The following is a 23975-nucleotide window of genomic DNA, read 5'->3' on the forward strand; positions in this document are numbered from 1 at the left end:
ATCGCAGACGCATTCAGTGACTTTTACGATTCATTATATAACTTAAAAAATGACAAAGATACCCCTCAACCCTCCCCAGATACTATAAATCACTTTCTCTCCACTCTACAACTCCCACAAATTACTGAAACCCAACTACTAACCCTTAATGCCCCTTTCACAGTATCTGAAACCCTAAACGCAATACTAAAAACTAAATCAAACAAAGCTCCAGGCCCTGATGGCTTCACCAACGAATTCTACAAAACTTTTGCAACCCTCTTATCCCCACCACTGACTTCCTTATTTAATAACTTTGCAACGTCAGGCCATATTAACCCAGAATTCACCAGAGCCACGATATCAGTCATCCCCAAACCAGGGAAAGACCACACAAACCCCTCCAACTTCCGTCCCATATCGTTGCTAAACTGCGACCTAAAACTATATTCTAAACTATTAGCAAATAGATTACTTGACATTCTGCCTGAACTACTATCACTGGACCAGGTAGGATTTACAAAGGGCAGACAAGCCCCTGATGGAACGCGGAGAATTTTAAACTTACTTCACTCGTTGGAGTCTAGTCGAAGGCCTTCTCTGCTCCTTTCTCTGGACGCGGAGAAGGCCTTCGACAGAGTCCATTGGGGTTTCCTGAGTGAAACACTGGGGAAATTTGGGATAAATGGGAAGTTCCACCAGGCGATAATGGCACTTTATAAATCCCCATCTGCACGTGTCAATGTTGCCGGGTTTTTATCTAAATCCTTTGAAATATCCAATGGTACGAGGCAGGGGTGCCCTCTGTCCCCACTAATTTTCGTCTTAGTAATGGAAACTTTAGCAGAGAGTATTAGGTTAAATCCAGCCATAAGAGGAATACCAGTAGGCCAGTCCTCCCCCTCAAAAATCTCTTTATTCGCAGATGATGTACTAATTTCCATCGAAAATCCTCTCCCATCACTGCTCCAGGTACATCACACACTAAAGGAATTCTCTAGAGCCTCCCTCTATAAAATCAACGAAATCAAATCGTCTATTCTGGGCTTCTCCATCCCAAAACGCCTAAAAGAACAGATAGCCTCTACACTCCCGTTCCCTTGGGCTCCTAAAAGCATCTCCTATTTAGGAGTAGAAATCCCCTCCTCAATCAAGGAAGTATACCCCACTAACTTCATGAAATTACTCTCCACAATCAAAACAGACCTATCACACTTAGCAAATTTCGAATTCTCAATATCTGGGAAAATAGCAGCCTATAAAATGTCAGTCTTCCCTAAAATTCTGTATTATTTTAGGACCCTCCCCATAAGAATCCCTTCCAAATTTTTCCAAGAACTAAATAAACTCGTATCTATATATCTATGGCAAAAGAAAAAACACAGACTCTCCTTTTCCACATTAACGGCTCCAGTTAAAAAAGGAGGTTTTGGCCTCCCAAATCCTCTATACTACTACTATGCCTCCATTTTAGACATGTCCCAATACTGGAATTCTAATTCCCCTCCCAAATTCTGGGTACACCAAGAAAGAATAGAAGCTAAAACATCCCTCCTTAACATTCTCGCTCTGAGAAGGACCAACATAACGAAAACCCCCACCCACCACCCTCTAATAGACTCCACTTTGGACGCCTGGGACTTTGCCCTACGCAAAATTCCCACAACTACAGCACAAAAAAACCATACCTCCACAACCTCTCTAAAGTCCCTACATGCAGCCATTCCAAACCTCAACATTGCCAACTGGTTATCAGCAGGCATTTTAAATATTGAAGACATTTCAAACCCTGCAATTAAACCGTTCTCATACCTAAAATGGAAGTACAAACTTCCAGACTCCGAAGTATTCACATACGCCCAAATCTCCCACTTATTAGCCAAGTCGCCCTTTTCAGTAAAAGATCTAAGTACAAACCTGGAAAACTTCCTCTACACACCCAAATACAGAAAAGGAGGAATATCCTTTTGGTACAATACTTTAATGGATAACAACCCCTCCCCCCTTTCTAAATACCTACCAATATGGGAATACGACCTTCAAACAACCATCTCACTGCCCCAGATACTCGCAGCCCTTCAACACCAAAAAAAATACTCATACTGCATGTCCCACCTGGAAACCCTCAAAAAAATAATTTGCAAGTGGTACTTAACTCCAAACATACTATCCAAAATATCCAAAGAACGTTCTTCGGAATGTTGGAGAAAATGTTCCCATATAGGTACATTACAACATATACTATGGTCTTGCCCACGAATCAAAGCTTATTGGAAAATGGTGGAGAACATACTATCTTTCATAACAAAGCAGGCATATCACCTCACCCCCGAACTTGCCCTACTCCACATAGGCATTAATGAATTAGCCCCAAATTTACGCCTAGCCGCAACACAAACACTATGCGTAGCCAGACACGTACTTCTTTCTAATTGGAGCCAGCCAGACACACCCCCAGCATCACAATTAATCAATCTAATAGACCAGAATCTAAAAATGGAGTATCTACTCAGACAGAAAAACAATTACAACACATTGAAAGACAAGTGGGAATTCGACTGGGCCTCTTATACAGATTCCTCGAATCCACAACCAACTTAAGAACAAGCTAGAAACCAACTAAGACCCAGATTTACTCCAACACACCCCCCACCTATAATCCCCCCCCCCCCCCATATCTCCTCTGATTGACCATCCCTCCTAGGTCGCAAGTCTGAGTCAGGAAATTGTGTAGACAAAGACCTCTGCGACTACAGATAAGAAACAAACCATAACTCTTAAGGTACCAAATCTTAACCATAGCCTACCAACCTCATAGCAGTAAATACAACAAGGTACCTCGGGTGTATCCTCTAGAATAGACAAAGTACAAAGAATATTAAATATCCAAGTTGCAATACTCTCTTGGTACGGAGGCACCCTGAGAGAGAGATCTCTCAAAAGGCCTTCACCTTATTACTGTTAGATTAAATGATGTTTATACTAAGTTACTTGATTGTATGTTTACTCAGTTTGAACAAGTTTAACATTGTAAACGCCTATAATAACACTTACCATGCTATGAAAATGTTTGTAAACCCTGGAAAATTTACAATAAAAAAGTTATTTACAAAAAAAAAAAAAGACCTTATAGTTTTTGAGAAAATCGATTTTAAAGTTTAGAAGGAAAAAAGTATAGTTTTAAATGCAGTAAATGTAACTTTTAGTAGCAAACCTAACGGTAGTGTCATTTTACATGTATCAAACGAAAGCGCAATCAATTTCCTGACGAGGTTTCCAGGGGGTCTATACGCAGCCGCAGCGCTTTGGCCAGGGATCGCTATACAGCGCAATATGGCTGTATGAAGATCCCTGTCATTTTTTCCTATTTTCCCAATTTTTTTTTTATGTTTTAGATAAAATAATTATGTGGGGTTCCCCCTCCTGAAACTTTTTAACCCCTTGTCCCCCATGCAGGCTGGGATAGCCGGAATGTGGAGCTCTGACCGATTGGGACTTCACACCCTGACTATACCAGCTGCAAAAAAGGTCCCCTAATGCCGATTTTTGTTCCGGGGTATATGTTGCGGGGCCCCCCAGGTTTATTCTGCCCTAGGGCCCCATTGTTGCTTAAACCGGCCCTGGTTGCCTGCACTCTGTGGGTGCTCGTAGGGGTAGCTGGGGATGGGTGATATATCTTTTATAAGGTTTAGTTACATACTTATTTTTAAAAGTATAAATCTCATGTGAAGTTTCAAGAGCTTACCCTGTTTATGTCATCATCATCTCCACACAAATAAAAATAGTCCATGTATACATGCACCCACCTCCAGAAAAGCCACAGCCCAAGTTGTACATGCTTACCAGTCCATGCACAGACTTGGCAGGCCAGGGAGTAAGGATGAGCAAAAGAAGTTTACAAGTTTGGTTTTGCAATGAATCGGCCCCAATCTCACTTATCGAGTGTCTCATGAAACTATCAGTCCAGTTCGCCACATGTTTGGCTTCGGCGAGAATGGAGAAGTACAGCCCAGGGCACCCAAATAGGATAATTGGTAAAAATACTTAAATCACTCCACTAATAAACCACCACTCTTTAAAAAAAAAAAAATACTTAACCCCTTGTGTACCAGCAGTCTCTGGCCCCTTAAGGACCAGAGACTGCTGGCACAACAAAACAGCGCTTACTGACAAACCGCTGCACATACTCACCGCTCTTGCCGGTCACAATGCTCTCCCATTGCTGCAGGCCCCTTTCTCTGCCATCGCTATGACGCTCTGTGCCCCGGTCATGAGCCGCTTTCATTGGCTCCTGACCCTGTCCATCAATGTGAGCCAATGTGATTGGCTCACAGTGATCACACAGTCAGAAGCCAATGAAAGCGCCTCCTGACCATCTCACAGTGCTCTGCCGTCATATAGTCAGCAGGGTGAGTGAACTACAGCGGGTGCAGAGCAGCGAGATTGGCGGTAGCATGCAGCAAGGAAGGGGAAATGTACATCCTGTCAGAGCCACGCAGCCACCTATCTGGCAAGATTTAAACCAAATCACAAACACTGGTCCGCATGACAGCCGGGGGCCCCAGGTCTCTCCCACTAGCAGGGGCCCCCAAACCACCATGCGATACCCAGAGGGAAGTGTGGGCAAGCCCTGGACCTCTCACCTCCAAAGAACTCACCCCCACCACCTCTAAACTGAATGCCAACTGCAACAAACACAATTGCTAACTCCCAGCTAGAGCAATGTCCTGCCTCTATCTGGCCAGCAGATGCCAGTCAGCCAATCAGATGTACTGTCATACACCCTTTGCCTGCTGTACCAAATCTAGCAGACATTGCATAAATTAGCATTCAGGTGGGAGGCTTCGGTTGGATGCAATCGTGGATTGCATCGTTTACAGGGACGCCCCGTGTAGGCACATCTCCCACACAGCCCCCTCCCTAACCACTCACCTGTCAACCGCATCCTGGAAGCTGCAAAAAAGAAATTTAAAATCACAAACACTGGTCCGCACGACAGCTGGGGGCCCCAGGTCTCCCCCACTAGCTGGCGGCGCCCCCAAACCACCATGCGATACCCAGATGGATGTGTGGGCAAGCCCTGGACCTCTCACCTCCAGAGAACTCACCCCCACCACCTCTAAACTTCTAAAGATTTTAACCAACGCGGTCCAGAAGCTGTCAATAGGTTTTTCATTGAAAAAATACACTTCCTAGCACCAAACACCCTTGCTGTTGCAACTACAGAGAGTAAAGCAAAGAAAGCACTAGAGATAGCTAAAGAAAGCCTTGAAGCAACAAGGCTAAGGTGATACATTAGAAAAGTACCAGGGCCTAAAAGAGAGGAACTAGAGAAGATGTGAAAAGTAAAGGCCCAAGCGGTCCTGGTAGTGGTAGGAACACTCAAAGTGCTGATTTCTAAGCTGGAGGAGAAACTCTAAAAGATCCTAGGATCAACAACAAAAATCTCTGCCCAGAAGAAGTGATAAGATACTGTGCAGAACAGCAGGACACTTAGGGCCCTTTTCCATTGATTCTGTGATGTGAATGCAGCCACTTAGCTGCATCGCATCACTTCCGCTTACTTAGGTCAGGTGTACTGAAACACATGCATGGCAATGGAATAGTTTCCATTACGAGCAGGTTATGCGGAGCGATCAGAGAATCTCACATGGCCACATCTGCCTGCAGCCGTGTCCCCATCTCCTCACTTCCCTTCTTCATCGGGAGAGGTGGAAGTGACGCGGGTGCCAGTGGAAGTGATGCGATGCGGCTAGGTAGCCGCATTCGCATCACAGAATCAATGGAAAAGGGCCTAAAGCTCTCTGCTCAGGAGTGTATCCAGACTCAAAGGATTACACATACCACCTATATTGGGTGAGGAGGGGGGCAGAACTTTCATTATTTGCAGCAGAAGCAACCTCAGGGTGCCTTCTTCTACACTTCCTACAGCTCCTAGCGGCTTTACTGTGTGCATAAATGCAACCCGGTGTGTCACCTGACCCACATCGGGTAACATGCATTCTTTGTGAGCTTTACAGGAAAGCTGCTGGGAGCTTCAGGAGGGGTAGAAGACAGCACTTGGAGGTTTGGTAAGTTGCTCCTCAGCTCTGCACAGGGGGGAGATTTGTATTATTCATCAACAGTTGTTTGACTTCTGAAGCAACTGGCAAGAACATATATTTGGCTTTCCAGCAACAGGAAAACCCCGCCTATGCTGGATACCGGAGGCTTTACTGTGTATAATACATATATATACATAGATATATACAGTATATATATATATATATATATATATATATATATATATATATATATATATATATATATATATATATATATATATAGTTAGATAGAGATATATATATATATATATATATATATATATATATATATATATATACACAGTGGCTTGCAAAAGTATTCAGCCCCCTTGAAGTTTTCCACATTTTGTCACATTACTGCCCCAAAGATGAATCCATCTTATTGGAATTCCACGTGAAAGACCAATACAAAGTGGTGTACACGTGAGAAGTGGAACGAAAATCATACATGATTCCAAACATTTTTTACAAATCAATAACTGCAAAGTGGGGTGTGCGTAATTTTTCAGAGTCCTGGGTCAATACTTTGTAGAACCACCTTTTGCTGCAATTACAGCTGCCAGTCTTTTAGGGTATGTCACTACCAGCTTTGCACATCTAGAGACATAAATCCTTGCCCATTCTTCTTTGCAAAACAGCTCCAGCTCAGTCAGATTAGATGGACAGCGTTTGTGAACAGCAGTTTTCAGATCTTGCCACAGATTCTCGATTGGATTTAGATCTGGACTTTGACTGGGCCATTCTAACACATGGATATGTTTTGTTTTAAACCATTCCATTGTTGACCTGGTTTTATGTTTAGGGTCGTTGTCCTGCTGGAAGGTAAACCTCTGCCCCAGTGTCAAGTCTTTTGCAGACTCCAAGAGGTTTTCTTCCAAGATTGCCCTGTATTTGGCCCCATCCATCTTCCTATCAACTTTGACCAGCTTCCCTGTCCCTGCTGAAGAGAAGCAACCCCAGAGCATGATGCTGCCACCACCATACATGACAGTGTGGATGGTGTGTTCTGAGTGATGTGCAGTGCTAGTTTTCTGTCACACATAGCGTTTTGCATTTTTGCCAAAAAGTTCCATTTTGGTCTCATCCGAACAGAGCACCTTCTTCCACATGTTTGCTGTGTCTCCCACATGGCTTGTGGCAAACTGCAAACAGGACTTCTTATGCTTTTCTGTTAACAATGGCTTTCTTCTTGTTACTCTTCCATAAGAGCCAACTTTGTGCAGTGCACGACTAATAGTTGTCCTATGAACAGATTCCCCCACCTGAGCTGTAGATCTCTGCAGCTCGTCCAGAGTCACCATGGGCCTCTTGACTGCATTTCTGATCAGCACTCTCCATGTTCGCTACAATCAGAGAAAGAACATGTGTGCATCAACCAAGTGAACCTGACAAATCTGGCTTTGCAAATTTGGCCTATTGACTAATCACGAGACATTGCTCATGCAAATAAGCATTTGCTTTCGCATGCCGAAATATGCAGGGTCAAAACCAAAAACCGCAAAACAATCGCCCTGCGGGAATTAGTTCATGCTATACAGCACTATCCAGGGGCGCCACGAGGAGGCTTCCCATTGCCCCCCTTCTGGAGTGATGTGTGTGAGCCAGCCCTGAGCCCCACAGCTCGGGGTGACCCATGCGTCACTCCTTTCCCATGCAGTGCCCCGAGTCGATGCGCAGGAGCAGAACGCAATGGACGTTCAGGTAAGTGCCTGTTTTTAAATTTTTGGGAGATGGGTGCGGATGCCCCCCCCCCCCCCCCCGGCGCCGGCCACGCTTGGGGGGGTCGTCTGCGCTACCCAGCCTCCACCTCCGGGGTGTTGCTGTGGTCCCTAGGCAGTGAGAGAGCCTGGGGCCCCGCAGCCCCCCCGGTTGTATGGGGGCAATGGGAAGCCTCCCCGAGGCGCTCCTGGATAGTGCTGTATAGCATGAACTAATTCCCGCAGGGCAACCGCTTCGCGGTATTGGTTTTTGACCCTGCAAAGTTTGGCATGCGAAAGCAGATGCATCTCTGCGTGAGCATGTCTCATGGTAAGCCATTTTAGCCAGATTTGCACAGCTAGACTTGAAAGGGTTAAGCTTGGTGTAGAGCACGCATACATTTTCTTGTGATTGAGCATATTTGCATTCTGTCCTTTGGAGGCAGGTGGTGGATGGTTTGCTCTGTGAGTGGGCTGTCTGTGCCTGTCCTCCCCCCCCTTCTGGAGTGATGTGTGTGAGCCAGCCCTGAGCCCCACAGCTCGGGGTGACCCATGCGTCACTCCTTTCCCATGCAGTGCCCCGAGTCGATGCGCAGCAGCAGAACGCAATGGACGCTCAGGTAAGTGCCTGTTTTTAAATTTTTGGGAGATGGGTGCGGATGGCCCCCCCCCCCCCCCGGCGCCGCCACGCTTGGGGGGGGTCGTCTGCGCTACCCAGCCTCCACCTCCGGGGTGTTGCTGTGGTCCCTAGGCAGTGAGAGAGCCTGGGGCCCCGCAGCCCCCCCGGTTGTATGGGGGCAATGGGAAGCCTCCCCGAGGCGCTCCTGGATAGTGCTGTATAGCATGAACTAATTCCCGCAGGGCAACCGCTTCGCGGTATTGGTTTTTGACCCTGCAAAGTTTGGCATGCGAAAGCAGATGCATTTCTGCGTGAGCATGTCTCATGGTAAGCCATTTTAGCCAGATTTGCACAGCTAGACTTGAAAGGGTTAAGCTTGGTGTAGAGCACGCATACATTTTCTTGTGATTGAGCACTCTCCATGTTCGGCCTGTGAGTTTAGGTACATGGCCTTGTCTTGGTAGGTTTACAGTTGTGCCATACTCCTTCCATTTCTGAATGATCACTTGAACAGTGCTCCATGGGATGTTAAAGGCTTTGGAAATCTTTTTGTAGCCTAAGCCTGCTTTAAATTTCTCAATAACTGTATCCATGACCTGTCTGGTGTGTTCTTTGGACTTCATGGTGTTGTTGCTCCCAATATTCTCTTAGACATCCTCTGAGGCCATCACAGAGCATTATTGTATTTGTACTGACATTAGTTTACACACAGGTGCACTCTATTTAGTCATTAGAACTCATTAAAACTTATCAGGCAATGTCTATGGGCAATTGACTGCACTCAGACCAAAGGGGGCTGAATAATTACGCACACACCACTTTGCAGTTATTGATTTGTAAAAAATATTTGGAATCATGTATGATTTTCGTTCCACTTCTCACGTGTACACCACTTTGTATTGGTCTTTCACGTGAAATTCTAATAAAATTGATTCATGTTTGTGGCAGTAATGTGACAAAATGTGGAAAACTTCAAGGGGGGCGAATACTTTTGCAAGCCACTATATTTTCTTTAGCACAGTGAAGTTTTTGGATAAATTTAGGCTCTCAGTATACCATCTTTAATTTATTCATATCTTCAAGACAAATGTACCAGGAGTGTAGCAATAAAAAAAGAGGATCTTTAAATATTTTATGAAAAAAATATTAAAAATATTCATCATTTGCTTTGGAATCTTTCTCTTTCTTCAGCTTTGAAGGAAACATTCTTACTGCTTAGGCCTGCCCATGCTAGCGTTTTGTCTGTGATTGAGTATAGGATCAGCTTAAAGGGGAACTGAAGAGAGAGAGATATATGGAGGCTGTCATGTTTATTTCCTTTTAGACAATACCAGTTGCCTGGCAGCCCTGCTGATCATCTGCCTCTAATACTATTAGCCATAGCCCCTGAACAAGCATGCAGCAGATCAGGTGTTTCAGTGGTTCAGACTTATAAGTCTGATCTGACAAGACTAGCTGCATGCTTGTTTCTGGTTTTAATCAGATACTACTGCAGAGAAATAGACCAGCAGGGCTGCCAGGCAACTGGTATTGATTAAAAGGAAAAAAAACATGACAGCCTTCATATCCCTCTCTCTTCAGTTCCCCTTTAATACATGGTGTAATGCTTGTAGTCAAGTTTAAGCCATTTCAGCTATTACCACCTGGATTAAAGGAAAACTTTTTTTTGCTGAATTGCCAGTACAATCTTTAAGATGAGCAGAATTAAACATTTAACAGGATCCCAAAGAGAGAAGAAAATGAAAGATGCCATTGATTACATCTTTTTTATTTTGTTTTTTAAAAGCTACTTTTCTATTAGTTGTCCCGGTCCTCTGCCGTGATTAAATAATTGAGCCAGAACAAGCATGCATCTGCATTTGACTTTTTAAAGTGGACCTGAACTCTTGCACAGGACAAAAAGAGAAATAAACCCTGTATGTATTTAGAGAGTTTAGGCTGTCTAATTATCCCTCATCTGTATAAGATAAGCAGCAGCATAATAACCTATGAAGAAAAAACATTTCTTTGTTACAGCTAATACAAATCTTGCAAAAAATCTGCAGTTTGTCTACTCCCTGCTTTCATAGAAGCAGACATATTGTTAACATCCTGTGTTTACAAATGAGCTCTCTGCCAAGACAGTCAGCTGACACAGCTAAAAGAACAAATTACAACTTGTGCTTAGTCACAGATGAGGGGGTATTAGACAGGCTAAACTCTCTAAGTACACACAGGGTGCATTTCTTTGTTTTCCTTCCATCCAGTAAGTAAGTATAGGTAGCAATATATATGCCCACAGTGAAAGAGAAAGAAGCAATGACTAACCAGGCTACAGCTGTCAGTCCACTCATCTGCCCGCATCCACCGACAAGTTAATCCTGCAGTGTATACGGTCTCCTCCTACTGTTTACCCCACTGCTCACTGCGCTGCCTGCAGGAAGTGACATCATTGCTCACTTCCTGTACACAGTGCTGTTACTGTTCACCGCTCATTGAGACATGCATACTTCAGCACCGCGGTCACCCCAGCCTTCACAGCACCCAGGCACCAGCCTTTGTGGTCTGCCCACAAATCTGACCCTAATTTCCACAAAGAGTTAAAAAAAGAAATGAAAACATGACCACGAATAAAGTCCTTTATCGTCGTAAATTAACTGTAAATACTTACTTTTTGTTACTCCCATGACAGTATCCTCAGAAGTGATCCAACACCAGTAACCTCTAAAGAGGTCCCGCGCAGCCGCTGATCCCCGGCAAACTACTACCCACGCTGAATGGCCAATTTAGGGATGCTCATTTGGATTTCGTAGAATTGAAATTTCATAATTAACAATTGGATTTCTGCATTTGTCCATGATATTCCGATTACTGCAGTAAAATTCTGTATTCTCTGATTGATCCAATACACTTAACTTGGAAGTATTTGGTCTATTAGAGAGCGCAAAAAAAATCATAATAAAAGACTCCTCGGAAATCAAAACTTGGGAAACAGAAAATCATAAAATCGGAAATCTGGGGAATCGATAGTTGGTATCAGGCATGGGCTTCCGAATTCCGCGGAATCTAAAATTCCGAAATTCGGCCGGAATTGGGGTTTCCGCATGGTTCCGCGGAATTCGGAATTTGCAATCCGGAATTCGGAATTCCGGCAAAATCGGAATCGGAATGAATTGACCAATCAGGAGATGCGGAATGAGTTGACCAATCATAATCAGCGGAAAGTTACCGCGCTAAAATAACGGTTTCAACATTTTTTTTATCCAAATTTACAAAATACAAATCAACATTATTAACAATAGATATTTCAAATGAGCGATTGAGTATTTCCTCCTAAATTTACGGAAATCCGTTTAAAAATTACGGAAGTCCGTTTAAAAATACGGAAAGTGCACGTGGCGGAATACCGCGGAATTCCGCGGAATGTAGCGGAATTACACCGGAATGTAGCGGAAGCGGAATTTCGGTAGTGGCGGTATGCGGAATTACCGCGGAATCGGAAATTGGCTCTTCCGACCATGCCTGGTTGGTATTGGCGGAAATTGGACTTTTCGCAGAATCAGAAATCGTCATTTCTGACCATCTAGACTTGTCGGCACCATTATAATGCTTATTTCACAAAACCGGTTTGCCAAAATTTTGAGGAACCTTTCGGGAAGTTTCTGAAAAATTTGACAAGCAATTAATTTGCTCATCCCTAGAGAGAGTAGTTGAATGTAATGATTGGTGTAGCAACACAGATGTCTGATTATGTGTGATCTGCAGATTCACCAATAATACAGATGCTATACCTGGTTATGTGGTGATCTGCAGTATCACCAATAATACAAGTATAGCAGATAAGCAACGAGGTATGTAGTGCTTGGTGCAACAGTAACAGAATAGTAGCTAAACCTCACCAGAGGAGCTGGTGGGTCCTTATAGAACAGTGTAACTGAGTATTATTATTATTATTTAGTATTTATATAGCGCCAACATATTACGCAGCGCTGTACAGTGTATATATATATATATACTTAACCTCACCAGAGGAGCTGGTGGGTACTATTAGAACACAGTAACTGATTAGTTTGGTTTAACCTCACCAGAGGAGCTGGTGGGTACTATTAGAACACAGTAACTGATTAGTTTGGCTTAACCTCACCAGAGGAGCTGGTGGGTACTATTAGAACACAGCAACTGATAGTTTGACTAAACTTCACCAGAGGAGCTGGTGGGTACTATCAGGACACAATAACTGATAGTTTGGCTTCACCTCACCAGAGGAGCTGGTGGGTACTATCAGTAGAGCACCTCACCAGTGACAAGGGCTCACTGGTGAGTAGAGACTGAGGTCAGACAGGCTATGATCAGTAACGAGCGAGCAAGCACAGTACAGAATCGACAGGCAAGAGAATAGTAAGATATCAGACAGGGTTCAGCAACAGAGTCAGATGGGCAGATGTACAGGAACGATAAGCAAGAGCAGAGTCAGATGGTAGCAAGAGTCATACACAGAATATAAATAACAGTATACAATCCTAGTCTTGTGTGAAATCCCTGGTTTCCTCCTGGATCAAAGCACACCGGATACTATCTAAGGTCTGAGCTCTAGCACATAAGTATTCGCAATAGCAGACAAGTTGCGAGTGAACAGAGAAGGCTTATGAAGCAGAGGAGACCTCACCGCCACGCCCACAACAATCAACCAATCCGGAGTGCCGTGAGTCTCCTCTGACGTCAGCCAACCGGCCGGTCAGCTGACGCGCCTCCTCCCTGCATAAAGGTCCTGTCTCCGTGTGCGCCCGCGCGATACGGCAAATCTATGTGCAAACGACAGACCCGTCCTCGCCGTACTAGACGCCAGAGGCACGGGCGAGGTCCCTGAACATGAAGGCAAGGCGGCTGCGGAAACAACCTGAGTGTCCGCAGCCGCCATTACTGCAGGTGTTACATTGAACAAGGTGCTGGTCTGATGTCCGTTTTGCAACAGGTGCTTTCTGACCAAACCTTTCTCCTTATTGTTACATGCCAAAACGCTCTAATTCTGGAACATATAGCAGAATACAAAATACAGCTTGTTATTCTACTCACCACTTTGCATCACATTAATTTAAGTCTTCAGTCCAGATGGTTCAAAATCCATTTTGGTTCTCTGGACTGTACAGGATAAAAAAAAACAATTCTAGTACTTTATTGTGTCTCTTAGGTTTTGTATCTTTAAAGCGCATTATAGGTCCGTCTTTCTTGGTTTATCACATTTAATCTTGAGGTTTCACAATTATTTTATGCATTCAGTCATTAGCCTGTGTATTTAATTATGTTCTCATGCTATATAAATGCCTTCATTAGCACCCAACCATGTCCACAGTAATTAATTAGATTCATTTATTCCATTATGTCTTTTTCATTTTTAGTCTATAGCACTGTTATTTGTGTTTCCTGAGCGTCACTTAGCATTCTTATGGTACCAGCACAGACATCTGGGCTACTTTCTATCTTGTCTTCAACTATTAGCAACTTAAAGTACAACTTCTAACTAAATGAAACTTCTACTTAAAGTGGGAACACACTCTCATCACAAACATTTGCTGGCAAGATAGTCCAATCACTAGTTTGCAATACAATATGAAGAGAATATTTACAGGATTTGCATCAACATTAATTGCAAAAACATGACATGAAATACTGCTACTGCTTGAACATCATTGGCACCAAGGGTCATGAACTCTTTTTGCTTAACTTTCCTCATAGGCTTTGATATGACATTTAGAATTTCTAATGTCACACCCTTTCCTCCCCTCCCTACCACTTATACAGTACCGCATGGCTCAGTCTTTGTTCCTCTCCTTACTGATTCCTCTCCTTACTGATTCCTATGGTCTAAGACCTTTCATTAAGTTTACAAATGCGTTTACTGAACAAAAAGCCACATATTAGTGATGATCGTATTCAGCTAATTACGATTACATGACATTTTGCATACATTTTCGCATTTATGCCTATATGTAATTACGATTTGTAAATTAATTGATTTCGTATAGTCATTCGTAATTTCGAGAAAAAAATAGCAACATTTTTCACGTAATTTCGTGCCGACTAAGTAAAAAGAATCAAGTCAAAATAATCTTACAAACAGACCTTGAAGTTTTTTTTAAAAAATCGATTTTAAAAAATGCTAAGAAAACATGGTTTTTAAACTCAGAAAAATGACTGTTTAAAAACATTTTTCTTTGCATATTTAAATTCAATTTTCTCAAAAACTACAAGGTCTTTTTGAAAAAAAAATGTTTTGACTTGTACTCACTATTCCTAATCCTTAATGAGCTTGAATCACTAACCAGCGACGTTAGCGGCGGAGTGAAAAGCCACTTAGTGCATGGAAAGTAGTTTTGCATGCACTAATAGTTGATCAAAACTACATCGCACATAAAACGTCGCCCTTTGCGCGTTAACTCGGTGCGCCGAAAACATTGCACCGGTGTGTGCGAAACGTTGCATGATGTTTTTGGCGCACCGAGTTAACGCACAAAGTGAGACGTTTTAAGTCCTTAGTGCTGTAGTTTGGATGTCTTAACCTTTAAGATGTCCAAATTCACTTCTTGCCGGTTAGTGAATCAAGCCCAATATGTGTAGCAATTTTGGTAGCAATAGCATGTATGGGGGCAAAATTATAAAGTATAACAATTACAAAATTTTGCGATGACGATGCATAATTGCAAATAACAATGTGTAATTACTCATAGGTGTACTGTCTGCTCATCCCTACAACATATAGTCAAGAAGTATTCAAAATAAATACTCATGAAACTAAGAACAAACCATGCACATTACAGAGCTAGAAAAATACCATTAGGTCATCCAGACTTGACCAATGATGAATTTACAAAAAAACCCCAAACTTAACAAAATATAGCATAAAACTCAGGACAGGAGAACGAAAACAGTTCAATCCAGGAACATGCTTTATGGTAAAAGAATCAGTTAGCCTTTCATACCATAGCGAGAGACACATATTACGTATTAGGTGAGTTTGAGGCCCTATATGCAGACCACTCTGACCAATGAAACTGAAACTTCTCAAGAGTAGAAGAAATAGCATGGACTAGCCAGTCTGTTTCCATAATCAAATCAAATCCACTCTATTCTAAAACTGAGAGAGAGGAAAAGTTGCACTTTTCTAGTTGAAGGCAATGGCCCATTGGGCAGATAGGCAACCATAGTATAACCTTTTCAAGGCCCTACCTACTTCAGGAGCAGAAGCATATAAAAAAGCCTGAGCTGAGGAACAAGAAACAGAAACTGAAGTGGCCTATTTAAAATAAATACATTCTAAATCTCCAGATGCGTATCTAAAATGGTGCAGGCATAGCTAGGGCCATGGGAACCACTGCACCGCCTCCCCCACGCCACTGCTGTCTGCTGCACTGGTTCTGGTCCCGATGCCACCCCAGCCACCGCTGCCTGAGCCCTCTCTTTCCATCACTCACAACAGACCTCAGAATCCGCGGCAACAGTCGAGCCAGAGATGGCGCACGCTTCCCTCGCCCAGTGTACTGCAAATATGGAAGTGAAGTCCTCTGAGTTCTGTAATAGCACCCTGTCCCAGCCAGCAGAACCCTACCCCAGCCAGAAGCACCCTACCCCAGGCAGCAGCACCCTACCCCAGCCAGCAGCACCCTATCCCAGCCAGAAGCACCCTGTCCCAGCCAGCAGCACCCTACCCCAACTAGCAGCACCCTGTCCCAGTCAGCAGCACCCTTTCCCAGCCAGCAGTACCCCACCCCAGCCAGCAGCACCCCATCCCAGCCAGCAGCAACCTGTCCCAGCCACCAGAACCCTATCCCAGCTAGCAGCTCCTTGTCCCAGCCAGTAGCACCCTACCCCAGACAGCAGCACCCTACCCCAGACAGCAGCACCCTGTTGCAGCCAGCAGCACCCTGCCCCAGCCAGCAGCACCCTGCTCCAGTCAGCAGACAATTCATTCTCCTGAGCTGTCCCTTTTATCTTAACTTCCATTCACATGAACGTGTGCACCCCCCAACAGCACCCGCAGGTGTTCTCCAATTGACTTGTAATCCAAGATCATAATTTTAATACATCCATTTTGCTCTGAAAGTGGAAAAACAGGATGTTTTAAAAGACCATTTTGCACTAACTAGTTAATGTGAACTTAGCCTTAAAGGGGACCTGAACTCAGAACTTTCTCTCTGCTCTAAAAGATAAGCACCAGCATACTATCCTTTAAAGAAAAATGTTTATTTTTCACGGCTTACAGAACTCCTGCAATAAATCTGCAGTATGTCTAGTTCCTGCTTTCATGGAAGCAGACACATCCTGTGTTTACATATTATCTGTATCTGCCCAGGACTGCCCAACTTCTGTGCTGATACAGCTGAGCGATCCAATTACACTTGTGATTACTTACAGATGAGGGGTAATTAGACAAACTCTTCTCACTAAAAACACACAGGGTACATTTCTCTCTGTTTCCCTTGTGTCCTGTGCAAGAGTTCAGGTCCACTTTATCCACTTGAAAGTCAGGAAAGTAAATATTTGAACAAAAAGAAAGCAAACAGCAAAAAGACAAAGAACCTTATTCTCGCCAACAGCCAAGACTTTATTTTTTAATGATTTACCATTCACGTTGTTCCTGAAGGAGCTTGCTTCGGGTCTCTTAACTCCGTACAAATCCACACAAAGGCACAGAAGCTCGATTTTACCCGCAGGATTTCTAAATTTCGTTAACATGGAGAAAAAAAAAACAGAAAATTAAACCAGTTTTGAATAGGAATAAATGACGTGAGCAACCTGACTCACTTAATTCAACTTAATTGTCCATGACTTTTCAGATGAAGCTTATTAAGAGGCCTCATTTTCCTTCGCCAAGACATTCGGAGAGTTGTACGCTGCAAGGGAAATGACTGTGGCTCACAAAAGCCTAAAGTAGCCGCAAAGTTTCGACCTAATAAAAAGAAAAACACTGAAAAGGAGCATTAATAATGCAAGTGGAGGAAGTGCGCTCTACTACTGTAAGCCCGATGTTTAATTATAACATGAAAAATACTTTAAAAAAGGGAGGATAAAAAGAAAAAAATAAGAAGGAGAGATTCAAGGAGGGAGATTTGCATATAAATAACGCCTAAAATGTTTATGCCTCCTCGTAATTGTTGTAAGTGTGTGCCATATGCATATTTAATGACAAAGAGGATCTTAATGGAGACAGTTTGTTTGGTGTCTTGCGCAAGCTTATCTTTGTCAAACTAATGAAACAGCGTTCGTAAGATGAGAGCTTTTTTCGCGACGAGCTGTAAACTATGCAATTATATCGCAGTTACAGTACAGTTATATTGTAGTTGTATACTGTGAGATATGGTATTTTTTTTTAAGCTGAACTTGACCAAACTAAGCCATGTCCACACACATACTCCATCCCATTGCTGTTGATTCAATAAAGTGGGATGAAACTCAAAAACATCTATGGTTTAAAGTTGGTGTGTCCAATTCAGTCCCGAAAGGGGTCAAAAACTACAACATAGTCTAAGTCGGGGGCCAAATTGTTTATTAAGATTTAGTACTTATTGAAAAATTTCAAACTGATGTAACTTTAGTGACCATGGGGCGTGTAACTCCTCCCCTTCTGCAGAGTAGCGCAGTTGAGCAGTTTAATATTTACCTGCTCCAGTGCTGCTTCAGGTCTCCTCTAATCTTGCTGACAGCCACATGATCTATCTCTGGTACCTGAGGCATGTCACAAGTAGAGATGGCTCGAACCTCCCATTTTAGGTTCGCAAACCTCGAACGCGAACTTCCGCAAAAGATTGGGTTTGCGTGAACTTCGTGAACTGCAATAGACTCCAATGGGCAGGCGAAGTTTCAAAACTTCAAACATTGATTTTGTCCAGAAAAGTGATGGAAAAGATGTTTCAAGGGTTCTAACACCTGGAGGGGGGCATGGCGGAGTGAGATACATGCCAAAAGTCCCGGGGAAAAATCAGGATTTGACGCAGAGCAGCATTTTAAGGGCAGAAATCACTTTGCAATGCTTTGAATCATCTTGCATGTGTATACATCAATCAGGTAGTGTAATTAGTGTACTGCTTCACACTGACAGACCAAACTCACTGTATAACGCACCGCAAACAGCTGTTTGTGTAGTGACGGCCTTGCTGGACTGGTGCGCACCATGGCGAGAGTGTAGGCCATGGCGGTTTTCAAGCCCATATGGTCGCCGGGCTGTGGCAGCTCAATGATAGTGACTGTCCAGCTGATCGAATATGGTCTGTCCACAAATTAGCAATGACCTTATTATCTTGGGTGTGCCCCCCCCCCCCCCAACACACTCATATAGCCAACGGTCATTGCTTCATTGTGATATGCAAGCCCGTTCAGTGCGGCAAGGTAAAGTTCACAAAGGGGAATTGACACATGTACATGCCTTATGTTTTGTTGTTGCAGCCGCATTGCAGCCAGAAAAATTAGGCAGGCATGTACACGCACCAGAAAAAAATTGTTATTGGTTTAATTAGCAGCCGCTGCTTGCAGCGGCCTGAAAAATTCAGGAATCCACCTGGAGTCCTAGACCCTGTTGGTGGTGGCAGAGAAGGCAGTCAAGCGGCCTGCAGGCAGAGATGCTGTGTGGGGACTGGGGAGCGACTTAGTCTTAGGGCAGGCAGTTACACGGCGTGCAGGCAGAGATGCTGTGTGTGGGGACTGACTTAGTCTTCGGGCAGGCCTGACCGTGCTTTTCAGACCATGTGGTCAGATGGACCCTTGACCCAACGCTGTGTGCCAGAGATGACACCACTTGCCATTCAACATCACGGTACAGTTTGGGTATCACCCTTTTGGAGAAATAATTGCGGCCTGGTATCTTCAACTGCGGTGTGTGGCTTTGCTTTTGTGTGCTGCTTTTCCTCAGGTGGTCATCCCATTGCAGTTTGTGCTTTGTCATCATGTGGCTTCGTAAGGAAGTTGTCCTTACGCGGGTCTTGGTCTTTCCAAAGCTCAATTTTTGTTGGCAGAGAGTACAGATGGCATTGCTCTCATCTGAGGCAGACACACAAAAAATTTCCACACCGCTAAACCCTGGGATGATGGCACTTTGGTGGTGGCGGCCGACTGAGTGTTAAGTGGGGTGCCAGAATCAGAGCAGGAGGAGGAAGATATGTCACGGTTCCGTGCGGAAGCTGAGGAAGATGAGGTGTTCTGTGTTAAATAGTCAACTACGTCCTGACAATCTTGGGGGTTGATGGCACGTGCCTTCTGAACACTGTACTTTGGGCCAGGGCCGCACTAAATCACCACAGCACGACCTCGAACAGACCTGCCGGGTGGCCTGCCTCTGGCTCTGCCTCTGCCTGTTTTGTCCATATTAGGGGGAATGAAGTGAAAGCTATGCACTGACTTGACTAGTACAATGTGCAGTCACACAGGTACAGTGAACAGGTATGCAGTGACTGGTATCAATACAATGTGCAGCTGTCACACACATAGGTACACTGAACAGGTATGCAGGGACTGGTATCAATACAATGTGCAGCTGTCACACACACAGGTACGCTGAACAGGTATGCAGGGACTGGTATCAATACGATGTGCAACTGTCACACACACACATGTAGACTGAACAGGTATGCAGTGACTGGTATCAATACAACATGCAGCTGTCACACACACACACAGGTACCGTGAACAGGTATGCAGTGACTGGTATATATAACACTGCGTGCTGCTGTCACACAGGTGCAGTAAACATGAACAGGTATGCAGTGACTGGTATTACAAATGTGCAGCTGTCACACACACAGGTACCATGTACAGGTATGCAGTGACTGGTATTACACATGTGCAGCTGTCACACACACAGGTACCGTGAACAGGCATTCAGTGACTGGTATTACAAATGTGCAGCTGTCAGACACAGAGGTACCATGAACAGGTATGCAGTGACTGGTATAGTTAACACTGCGTGCTGCTGTCACGCAGGTGCAGTAAACATGAACAGGTATGCAGTGACTGGTATTAGAAATAAACAGCTGTCCCACACAGGTGCAGTGAAAAGGTAGCCAGTGAATGAGCTGGGCCTTGCACAGTATAGCAATTACCAAGGGCCAGCTGCAACTACAGGGCTGTATATGCAAGTGTCAGTGAGCCACACACAAAAAAACACATTATAAGAACATTAGCTCTCAAAAGAGCTGTTTTGGGGTGCTTCTTAGTAATAAGTATCAGCAAGGAGCAAGCTAACAAGCCTAACAACAGCCTAACTAAGCTTCCCCTAATCTGTGCAGCAACTCTCTCCCTTCTCTCACTACCTACGCAGCACGCAGAGTGAGGAAAAGCTGCTTTTTATTAGGGGGGGGAGGGGCGGCTCCAGGAGGGAGTGTAGCCTGATTGGCTGCCTGTGTCTGCTGACTGTGATATAGAGGGTCAAAGCTGAGCCTAATGATATAGTATAGGGGCGGGTCGAACTCGCTTAAAGTTCGTGGTTCATCGCGAACACGAACCACCGATGTTCGCGCGAATAAGTTCACGGTCAAAATGTTCGGGCCATCTCTAAACTTTAGTGACCATGGGGTGGGTAACTCCTCCCCTTCTGCAGAGTAGCGCAATGCAGCAGTTTAATATTTATATGCTCCAGTGCAGCTTTAGGTCTCCTCTGATCTTCCTGACAGCCACACGAACTATCTCTGGTACCTGAGGCATGTCACAATGTCCGTAATTTTTGAAGGGTTCATGAGTGACAATGAAGGACCGGAATATGCCTTGGGAAGCCTCTTAGGCTCCAGAGACTTCCCTCTTCTTTGATAAGTATGTGATTTTGTACTATAGCTTTGGCTCAGAGGGATATGGAAGTTGACAATGTTAATTTTCTTTCAAACAATGCACATAGTCTGGCTGTCCTGCTGATCCTCTGCCTCTAATACTTTAAAAGGAAATACTGTATTTTTTGGACTATAAGACTCATATTTTCTCCTCCAAAAATGGGGAAAAAAGTTTTTGTGAATGCCTACGAATACAAACCTGCAACACGCCGCAATGTCAGGGACTCCCTGTACTGTGCCAATGCAAAGGAGGACACAGGGGGACACAAAGGGGCATAGAGGAGGACACAAGGGGGACACAAAGAAGCATAGAGTAGGACACAAAGAGGACAGAGGCAAACACATGGAGGACACAAGGGGACAGAAGAGGACACGAGGTACAAGGGTGCAAGAGGTACAAAGGGGGCATAATCCACAAGATGCCTCTTTACCATGGATCCATCAGGTTTAATATATTTTTCCCCCTGGTTTTAGTCCTTGAAACCTAGGTGCATCTTATAGTCTGAAAAATACGGTAAATATGGCAGCTTCCACATGCACAACCCTTTCCTCCAGCCCACGCTTTCTCTCAACTCCTCTTTCTCATGCTTCTCTCTGCAAAGACTCTAGACTCCACTTTTCGAACCCCACCTTACTAAGCAATCATCACAACAGTCCTTAAAAAAACCCTCTCTAGACCTTACAGCCTTCACCAATTACTGCCAGCTCTCACTTCTTCCTATCTCATCCAAATAATTGTACATAGAATTGGCTGACTACCTCTATACCAACACCCTGTTTGATTATCTTCAGTCTGCTCTGCAGAAACAGAACTTTCTAAAGTGCTGATAACGATCTCCTATAATAATAATAATAATAATAATAATAATAGTAATAATACTTGGAAGCGCTCAAGAGGCCACCCTGCAGTGTTAGGAAGTCTTGCCTTGAACTCCTTACTGAAGAGGTACTGACCCTAGCCAGGTTTCGAACCCTGGTCTCCCTTGTCAAAGGTGGTACCCTTAACCAGTACACTATCCAGCCACTGCCTAACAGCTAACCTCATAGGCTTCTAGCTTATACTCACCTTTCTTGATCTGCTCTCAGCAGCTGATACTGTAGATCGTTCCCTGATCTTTCACACTTTCTTGTCTTTGAGTATAAAGGGTCTTGCTCTTTTCTGATTTCTACCTAAACTCTCTGGAAGGTATTACACTTTCCTTTACTCAAATCTCCTCTTTACTCACTCTGTTGGGAATCCTCAAGGATCTGTCTTTAGACCCCTTCTTTTCTCCATACATACTCACAGTCTCGGTCTCGCATAACTAATACGTTTATTTAGATTACCTAACATTACCACTTGCAAAATGTGCAAATGACAAACAAATATTTAGTTTTAAGCCCCAGATATCACTATTAAACCATCTAATGCCCCCAACCTCCCTTCTGCTGTATTTATTAACACCCTCTTGTTTTCTAAAGCATAGCAAGTTAAATGATACTTTTCCTACTATCTCAACCCAGTTCTTTGTCTAAAACAACAATGAATGTCATATCTTCAGCCCCCAACTTTAATACTGGCAAGGTGAGTCACTCTGGAATCCCCTCCCCCCCCCCCCCCCCCATATAAAGAGAGAAGGCATTCTTCCAGAATGCTCTGGGGCAGAAGACTGCATGACATCATATCCTATATAGTACTGCATAACACTGGAAAGGTGGGGTTACATACACAGCAATACATAGATATAGGAAGTGTTTCTAAAACTAAGATAATTAACATAAAAATGGGTATCATGATTAAATTACTACACTGTACTACACATGATTAACTTTGTTTATTGTCAGGTGTTCCTATTTGCTTGCACTATGTATATAATGTTGGTTCTATTCAATAATAATAATCATCTAGAATAATAATTTTTAAGCTGGCTCCTATGTTTCTGTATGTCCTTCCATCCCACACATAACTCCTCCCTCCTCTTCCAATTGGCCACAGTACTGTGTCTGTCCACCCAAGACACGCCTCCCTTCTGCCCTGCTGTGATTGGCCCTGGTGCTGATTGTATGGTGTACATGTGCAGCGATATGACAAATGCAACATCCAGAGACATGACACACCACCAGCTACTAATAATAATACTTCTTCTTATTATTATTAGAATTGTAAAATCTAATTTTTAAGAGTATCGTTAAAAATGAATTTTACCATCTTAAAATTCCTAAGGAGATAATGCCAGCTGTATATAATTATTTGAATTGGTTTTATTAGAGTACCTCCTCCCCGTGGTAATTCAGGGCTCTTAAGAAACTGTAATTTTTAGAGAATTTCATCTCCTGCCGTTACCACTCTTCACAAAGGAACATTCGTCAAGTCGGTGGTGTCGACACCTTAGGTTGCCCGATTCTGAGCACCTATTGACACACCACAGTCATTACATGTCCCCATTTTTCTACAATTGCAAAACTACATTTATAATGACCAGGGATCAAGCCACTAGTTCAAGAAGGTCCTAGAGCTATAATTACTGAGAAGACGTATCTGTAAGTGCCTGGAATTCAACGTGATGTTGAGAAACCTGAACAGCATAAGAAGCCTTGGCTGTGGCTTGCAGGAAATGTGAGAAATGAACTTTAAATTGCAAGAACCCTTTTTCAAAGCATTATAATCTTTGAATAAGTATTTTCAGAAGTACAAATTAGGATTTGAATTATTAAAATGGGTCTGAACTCTTTCACGGGACAGAAGGAAAACAGAGAGAAATGTACCCTGTATGTATTTAGAGAGTTTAGCCTGTCTAATTCCCCCTCATTTGTGTATAATCACAAGATGTAA

Source organism: Hyperolius riggenbachi, chromosome 12, assembly GCF_040937935.1.
Source record: "Hyperolius riggenbachi isolate aHypRig1 chromosome 12, aHypRig1.pri, whole genome shotgun sequence".
Classification (NCBI taxonomy): Eukaryota; Metazoa; Chordata; class Amphibia; order Anura; family Hyperoliidae; genus Hyperolius; species Hyperolius riggenbachi.